The 7,927-nt window shown below is 41.4% G+C and overlaps 1 non-coding gene across 1 annotated transcript; it reads left to right on the top strand.

Moving 5' to 3' along the window:
- The first annotated feature begins 7,131 nt into the window (after nt 1-7,131).
- LOC112731254 (small nucleolar RNA R71) lies at nt 7,132-7,235 on the top strand. The gene has a single exon (XR_003167041.1). It is a non-coding gene; the product is annotated as a small nucleolar RNA R71 (small nucleolar RNA).
- The last annotated feature ends 692 nt before the right edge of the window (nt 7,236-7,927 follow it).

Genomic DNA, 7,927 nt, shown 5'->3' with positions numbered 1-7,927 from the left:
GGATGCATCTGCGCGGATCAGAAGATTCCTATCGACGCGCACGCGCACTTGGCGCGCACGCGTGGATCGCAAAAGCAATCGGTGCGCGCGCATGCATGGCGCGCACGCGTGGGAAGCTGCACGTGACCTCATTAAAGGAAATCGTGCCTGGCGATTTTTGAGGCTCATCAGGCCCAATTTCAAGCTGTTTTTGCATGGAAAAGACCCAAGGATGCTAGGGGAAAGGGGGGTCAATCATTTTTACACAAGACACAATTTTAGCTAGTTTTTTATTTTCTTTGGTTATTCTAGAGAGAGAAACCCTTGTTCCTCTCTAGATCTAATTTTAATTTGATCTTCCCTTGTTGGATTGTGAATTGGATTTTGTTAATTACTAGTTTTAATTGTTCAATTTGAATTCCTTGTTACAATTTTGCTTATATCTAGTGATAGTTTTATGAATCCTTGTTAATTGTCATTTTATACCCATTTCATGAATGTTGTGAATCTTGACTTGTTGATGTTACATTGTTGATTTCTATGTTTAGTTTTGTTGTTTGGATGATTGTATGTTGATAATTGTTAGTGGGTACTTGTAGATTTCAATTTAATTGCTATTTTGAACATGTTTTTTGCTAACGCTTACCATGTGTTGATGTGATCAAAGCCATTTGATGTACTTCAAGTCTAGGAGTAGATATTACGTACTTAAGACTTTTGGAAGTAGACGTAATGAGCTTGGTTCCTCATAATTGTCAAGATATGGTTGTTAGACAAGGATGGTAACCTCAATTCCCATGCCTAGCCAAGAGTTGCTTTTATTATTCATATTTGAAAACCAAATTTCTCAACTATTTGCCTTAGTTATAGTTACTTGTTTGGTTTATAATAGAATTAAGTGGAATGTTACTTGTTCATTGGAATTGCTCATGTTTCGCTTAGTTAATTGAATTAATTTGTTGCAATTTAAGATTACTTACTTGTTAAGATTCCCATTTATTTTCATGCTCATAACTCACAACCCCGGATTTCTAACCAATGTTGAAGCACATATTTTCCCATTCCTTGTGAGACGACCCGAGGTTTGAATACTTCGGTTATTGCTATTTGGGTTGAACTTGTGACAACCAAATCCCTCTTCTAAATTTGACACCCGAGGATTGTTGTTGGTAGAGCTATACTTGCAACGCGATCTTATTGAAGAAAATCTTTACCAATACACCCTTGGGGACCCATCAAAGCCACCTGCCGCCGACTGCAAGAAGATTATCCCACACAGCAGAAAGTTCCAGGCTTTGGGCTACAGACCTCCCTTTCTCACTGCCTCCGCTGAGGCAGCCACATCTTCTGCTGCCCCTTCAGCCCCTGCTGCCCCAGCCACCACCACAGCACTTCCACCTGCTTCAGAGCCCATCTACCACCTCGTGCACCGCCTATTTGACCGGTTGGATTAGATGGAGCGCCGCAACCAGCGGCGATATGAGAGATCTGAGCGTCGCAGCAAGCAACGCTATGAGCATTTAAAGTTGATGATCCGATCGGGCCACCATGACATCCTTTCCGAGCCTGACACACCATTGGTGCACGAAATTGTGATCTCCAGGCTCAAAAAAATCCTGGTAATGGCTCCAAAGCTTGGTGCTCTGATCTTAATTCATAATTGTCACAACTTCGATACAACTAACCAGCAAGTGCACTGGGTCGTCCAAGTAATACCTTACGTGAGTAAGGGTCGAATCCCACGGAGATTGTTGGTATGAAGCAAGCTATGGTCACCTTGTAAATCTCAGTCAGGAGGATATAAAGTGATAATGTTGTTTTCGAATATTATATAATAAAATAGGGATAGAGATACTTATGTAAATTATTGGTAGGAATTTCAGATAAGCGAATGGAGATGTTTTTCGTTCCTCTGAACCTCTGCTTTCCTGCTATCTTCATCCAGTCAGTCTTACTCCTTTCCATGGCTGGCTTTATGCAAGGGCATCACCGTTGTCAGTGGCTACATCCCCTCCTCTCAGTGAATAATATGCTCACGCACCCTGTCACGGCACGGCTATTCATCTGTCGGTTCTCGATCATGCTGGAATAGGATTCACCCTCCTTTTGCGTCTGTCACTAACGCCCAGCACTCGCGAGTTTGAAGCTCGTCACAGTCATTCAATCATTGAATCCTACTCAGAATACCACAGACAAGGTTTAGACCTTCCGGATTCTCTTGAATGCCGCCATCATTCTAGCTTACGCCACGAAGATTCTGGTTAGGAGATCTAAGAGATACTCATTCTAGCTTAATTCATGTAGAACAGAAGTGTTTGTCAGGCACGCGTTCATAGGGGAGAATGGTGATGAGCGTCACACATAATCATCACCTTCATCACGTTCTTGGGTGCGAATGGATATCTTAGAAGCGAAATAAGAAGAATTGAATAGAAAACAGTAGTACTTTGCATTAATCTTTGAGGAACAGCAGAGCTCCACACCTTAATCTATGGAGTGCAGAAACTCTACCGTTGAAAATACATAAGTGAAAGGTCTAGGCATGGCCGAGATGGCCAGCCCCCTAAACGAGATCACAGGATCAAAATACAATCCAGGATGCCTAATACAATAGTAAGAGGTCCTATTTATAATAAACTAGCTACTAGGGTTTACATGAGTAAGTATTTGATGTATAAATCCACTTCCGGGGCCCACTTGGTGTGTGTTTAGGCTGAGCTTAAGTGTTGCACGTGCAGAGACCATTTGTGGAGTTGAACGCCAGTTTTTGTGCCAGTTTGGGCGTTCAACTCTGGTTTTGGATCCTTTTCTGGCGCTGGACGCCAGATTTGGGTAGAAAGCTGGCGTTGAACGCCAGTTTACGTCGTCAATTCTTGGCCAAAGTATGGCCTATTATATATTGATGGAAAGCCCTGGATGTCTACTTTCCAACGCAATTAGAAGCGCGCCATTTCGAGTTCTGTAGCTCCAGAAAATCCACTTTGAGTGCAGGGAGGTCAGAATCCAACAGCATCAGCAGTCCTTTTTCAACCTCTGAATCTGATTTCTGCTCAAGTCCCTCAATTTCAGCCAGAAAATACCTGAAATCACAGAAAAACACACAAACTCATAGTAAAGTCCAAAAATGTGAATTTAACACAAAATCTATTAAAAACATCCCTAAAAGTAACTAGATCCTACTAAAAATATACTAAAAACAATGCCAAAAAGCGTATAAATTATCCGCTCATCACAACACCAAACTTAAATTGTTGCTTGTCCCCAAGCAACTGAAAATCAAAATAGGATAAAAAGAATAGAATATACTATAAATTTCAAACTATCAATGAAACATAGCTCCAATCAAATGAGCGGGACTTATAGCTTTTTGCCTCTTGAATAGTTTTGGCATCTCACTTTATCCATTGAGGTTCAGAATGATTGGCATCTATAGGAACTTCAGATTTCGAATAGTGTTATTGACTCTCCTAGTTCAGTATGATGATTCTTGAACACAGCTTCTTTATGAGTCTTGGCCGTGGCCCTAAGCACTTTGTTTTCCAGTATTACCACCGGATACATAAATGCCACAGACACATAATTGGGTGAACCTTTTCAGATTGTGACTCAGCTTTGCTAGAGTCCCCAATTAGAGGTGTCCAGGGTTCTTAAGCACACTCTTTTTTTTTTTTGCCTTGGACCTTGACTTTAACCGCTCAGTCTCAAGTTTTCACTTGACACCTACACGCCACAAGCACATGGTTAGGGACAGCTTGGTTTAGCCGCTTAGACCAGGATTTTATTCCTTTAGGTCCTCCTATCCACTGATGCTCAAAGCCTTGGGACCCTTTTTATTTGCCATTGCCTTTTGGTTTTAAGGGTTATTGGCTTTTTGCTCTTGCCTCTTGGTTTTTAAGAGCTTTTGGCTTTTTCTGCTTACTTTTTCTTTTTCTTTCTATTTTTTTTTTTCGCCTATTTTTTTTTTCTTTTTTTTTCTGCAAGCTTTGTTCTTTGCTGCTTTTTCTTGCTTCAAGAATCATTTTTATGATTTTTCAGATTATCAAATAACATGTCTCCTAGTCATCATTCTTTCAAGAGCCAACATATTTAACATTCTTAAACAACAACTTCAAAAGACATATGCACTGTTCAAGCATACATTCAGAAAACAAGAAGCATTGTCACCACATCAATATAATTAAGCTAAGCTCAAGGATAAATTCAAAACTCATGTACTTCTTGTTCTTTTGAATTAAAACAGTTTTTATTTAAGAGAGGTGATGGATTCATAGGACATTCATAACTTTAAGACATAGTTACTACTACTAATGATCATGTAATGAAGACACAAACACAGATAAGCACATAACATAGAAAACGAAAAACAGAAGAAATAAGAACAAGGAATGAATCCACCTTAGTAATGGTGGCGTTTCCTTCTTGAGGAACCAATGATGTCCTTGAGCTCTTCTATGTCTCTTCCTTGTCTTTGTTGCTCCTCCTTTATTGCTTTTAGATCTTCTCTGATTTCATGAAGGATGATGGAGTGCTCTTGATGTTCCACCCTTAGTTGCTTCCAATAATTGTGTGGAAGAAAATGTATCGCCTGAGGTATCTCAGGGATCTCTTGATTTGCAGTCAAATGTTCTACCACTGAGCTATAGACCCTTGATGGAAGCTTTTGTCTTCCCTTTCCTCTTTCTAGAGGTTTCTTTGGCCTTAGGTGCCATCAATGGTTATGGAAAAAACAAAAAAAGCTATGCTTTTACCACACCAAACTTAGAATGTTGCTCGCCCTCGAGCAAAAGAAGAAAGAATAGAAGAAGAAGAAGATATGGAGGAGATGGATGGCTGTGTGTATTCGGCCATATGGGTGGGATTGGGTGGGAGAGAGATGTTGAATTTTGAAGGTAAGTGGGTGTATGGGTGTGAGTGGTAAATGGAAGACAGAAGGGATGAGTGTTTATTGGGAATAGAGGATGATTGAGAAGAGAGAAGAGAGTGAGTGAAGGTAGGTGGGGATCCTGTGAGGTCCACAGATCCTGAGGTGTCAAGGCATTTACATCCCTGCACCAATTTAGGCATGCAAAATGCCCTTGCACACAACTCTGGGCGTTCAGCGCCAGGTTGGTGCCCATTTTGGGCGTTCAACGCCCCTTTGCTACCATTTCTGGCGTTGAACGCCAGAACCATGCTTGTTCTGGGCATTCAGCGCCAGGATGCTCCCATTCTGGGCGTTAAGCGCCAGAACTATGCTCTGTTCTGGCGTTTGAACGCCAGACAGATGCTCCTCCAGGGTGTGATTTTTCTTCTGCTGTTTTTGATTCTGTTTTCAATTTTTCTATTTATTTTGTGACTCCACAGGATCATGAACCTAAGAAAACATGAAAAATAATAAAAATAAGAATTAGATAAACATTGGGTTGCCTCCCAACAAGCGCTTCTTTAATGTCAATAGCTTGACAGTGGGCTCTCATGGAGCCTCACAGATGTGCAGAGCTTTGTTGAGACTCTCCAACACCAAACTTAGAGTTTGGATATGGGAGTTCAACACCAAACTTAGAGTTTGGTTGTGGCCTCCCAACACCAAACTTAGAGTTTGACTGTGGGGGCTCTGGTTGACTCTGCTTGGAGAGAAGCTTTTCCTGCTTCCTCTCTATGGTTGCAGAGGGAGATCCTTGAGTTTTGAATACAAGGGAGTTCTCATTCCATTGAAGGACTATTTCACCTCTGTCAACATCAATCACAGCTCTTGCTGTGGCCAGGAAAGGTCTTCCTAGGATGATGGATTCATCCTCTTCCTTTCCAGTATCCAGGACTATGAAATCAGTAGGTATGTAAAGGCCCTCAACCTTTACTAATACATCTTCTACTTGTCCATAAGCCTGTCTTCTTGAGCTGTCTGCCATCTCTAATGAGATTTTAGCAGCTTGCACCCCATAGATTCCCAGTTTCTCTATTACAGAGAGGGGCATGAGGTTTATTCCTGAACCAAGGTCACACAGAGCCTTAAAGATCATAGTGCCTATGGTGCAGGGTATTATGAACTTTCCAGGATCCTGTCTCTTCTGAGGCAATGTCAGTTGATCCAGATCACTTAGTTCATTGATGAACAAGAGAGGTTCAACTTCCCAAGTATCAATGCCAAATAATTTGGCATTCAGCTTCATGATTGCACCAAGAAACTTGGCAGTTTTCTCTTCAGTAACATCCTCATTCTCTTCAGAAGAGGAATACTCATCAGAGCTCATGAAGGGCATAAGGAGGGTTAATGGAATCTCTATGGTCTCTAGATGAGTCTCAGATTCCTTTGGTTCCTCAGAGGGAAGCTCCTTATTGATCACTGGACGTCCCAGGGGGTCTTCCTCCTTGGGATTCACGTCCTCTCCTCTCCTCACAGGTTCGGCCATGGCGCTTATGTCAATGGCCTTGCACTCTCCTTTTGGGTTCTCTTCTGTATTGCTTGGGAGAGTACTAGGAGGGATTTCAGTGATCCTTTTACTCAGCTGGCCCACTTGTGCTTCCAGATTTCTAATGGAAGACCTTGTTTCATTCATGAAACTTACAATGGCCTTAGATAGATCAGAGACTAGATTTGCTAAATTAGAAGCATTTTGTTCAGAGTTCTCTGTCTGTTGCTGAGTTGATGATGGAAAAGGTTTGCTATTGCTAAACCTGTTTCTTCCACCATTATTAAAGCCTTGTTGGGGCTTTTGATCCTTCCATGAGAAATTTGGATGATTTCTCCATGTTGAGTTATAGGTGTTTCCATAAGGTTCACCTAAGTAGTTCACCTCTGCTATTGCAGGGTTCTCAGGATCATAGGCTTCTTCTTCAGAAGATGCCTCTTGAGTACTGTTGGATGCAGCTTGCATTCCATGCAGACTCTGAGAGATCATATTGACTTGCTGAGTCAATATTTTATTCTGAGCCAATATGGAATTCAGAGTATCAACCTCAAGAACTCCCTTCTTCATAGGCGTCCCATTACTCACAGGATTCCTTTCAGAAGTGTACATGAACTGGTTATTAGCAACCATGTCAATGAGTTCTTGAGCTTCTGCAGGCGTTTTCTTTAGGTGAATGGATCCACCTGCAGAGGTATCCAATGACATCTTAGATAACTCAGATAGACCATCATAGAATATATCCAGGATGGTCCATTCTGAGAGCATGTCAGAAGGACACTTTTTGGTCAACTGTTTGTATCTTTCCCAAGCTTCATAGAGGGATTCACCTTCTTTCTGTCTGAAGGTTTGAACATCAGCTCTAAGCTTGCTCAGCTTTTGAGGAGGAAAGTACTTGGCTAAGAAAGCCATGACCAGCTTATCCCAAGAGTTCAGGCTGTCTTTGGGTTGAGAATCCAACCATAATCTAGCTCTGTCTCTTACAGCAAAAGGGAAAAGCATGAGCCTGTAGACTTCAGGATCTACTCCATTAGTCTTAACAGTATCACATATCTGCAAGAATTCAATTAAGAACTGAAAAGGATCTTCAGATGGAAGTCCATGAAACTTGCAGTTCTGCTGCATCAGAGAGACTAATTGAGGTTTCAGCTCAAAATTGTTTGCTCCAATGGCAGGAATGGAGATGCTTCTTCCATGTAAATTGGAATTAGGTGCAGTAAAGTCACCAAGCATTCTCCTTGCATTGTTGTTGGGTTCGGCTGCCATCTCCTTTACTTGTTCGAAATTTTCAATCAAGTTGTCTCTGGATTGTTGTATTTTAGCTTCTCTTAATTTTCTCTTCAGAGTCCTTTCAGGTTCTGGATCAGCTTCAACAAGAATGCCTTTTTCTCTGTCCCTGCTCATAAGAAAGAGGAGAGAAAAAGAAAAGAAGAGGAATCCTCTATGTCACAGTAAAGAGGATCCTTATTGTTAGTAGAAGAAAAGAGGAAGAAATTCGAACACAGATAGAAGAGGGGGGTTCGAATTTGGTGATGATGTGAGGAAGAGATGTTAGTTAATGA

This window comes from Arachis hypogaea, chromosome 12 (assembly GCF_003086295.3).
Source record: "Arachis hypogaea cultivar Tifrunner chromosome 12, arahy.Tifrunner.gnm2.J5K5, whole genome shotgun sequence".
In the NCBI taxonomy this organism is placed as follows: domain Eukaryota; kingdom Viridiplantae; phylum Streptophyta; class Magnoliopsida; order Fabales; family Fabaceae; genus Arachis; species Arachis hypogaea.
Note: the sequence above shows the minus strand (reverse complement) of the source record. Positions and strands in the feature narration are given on the sequence as shown.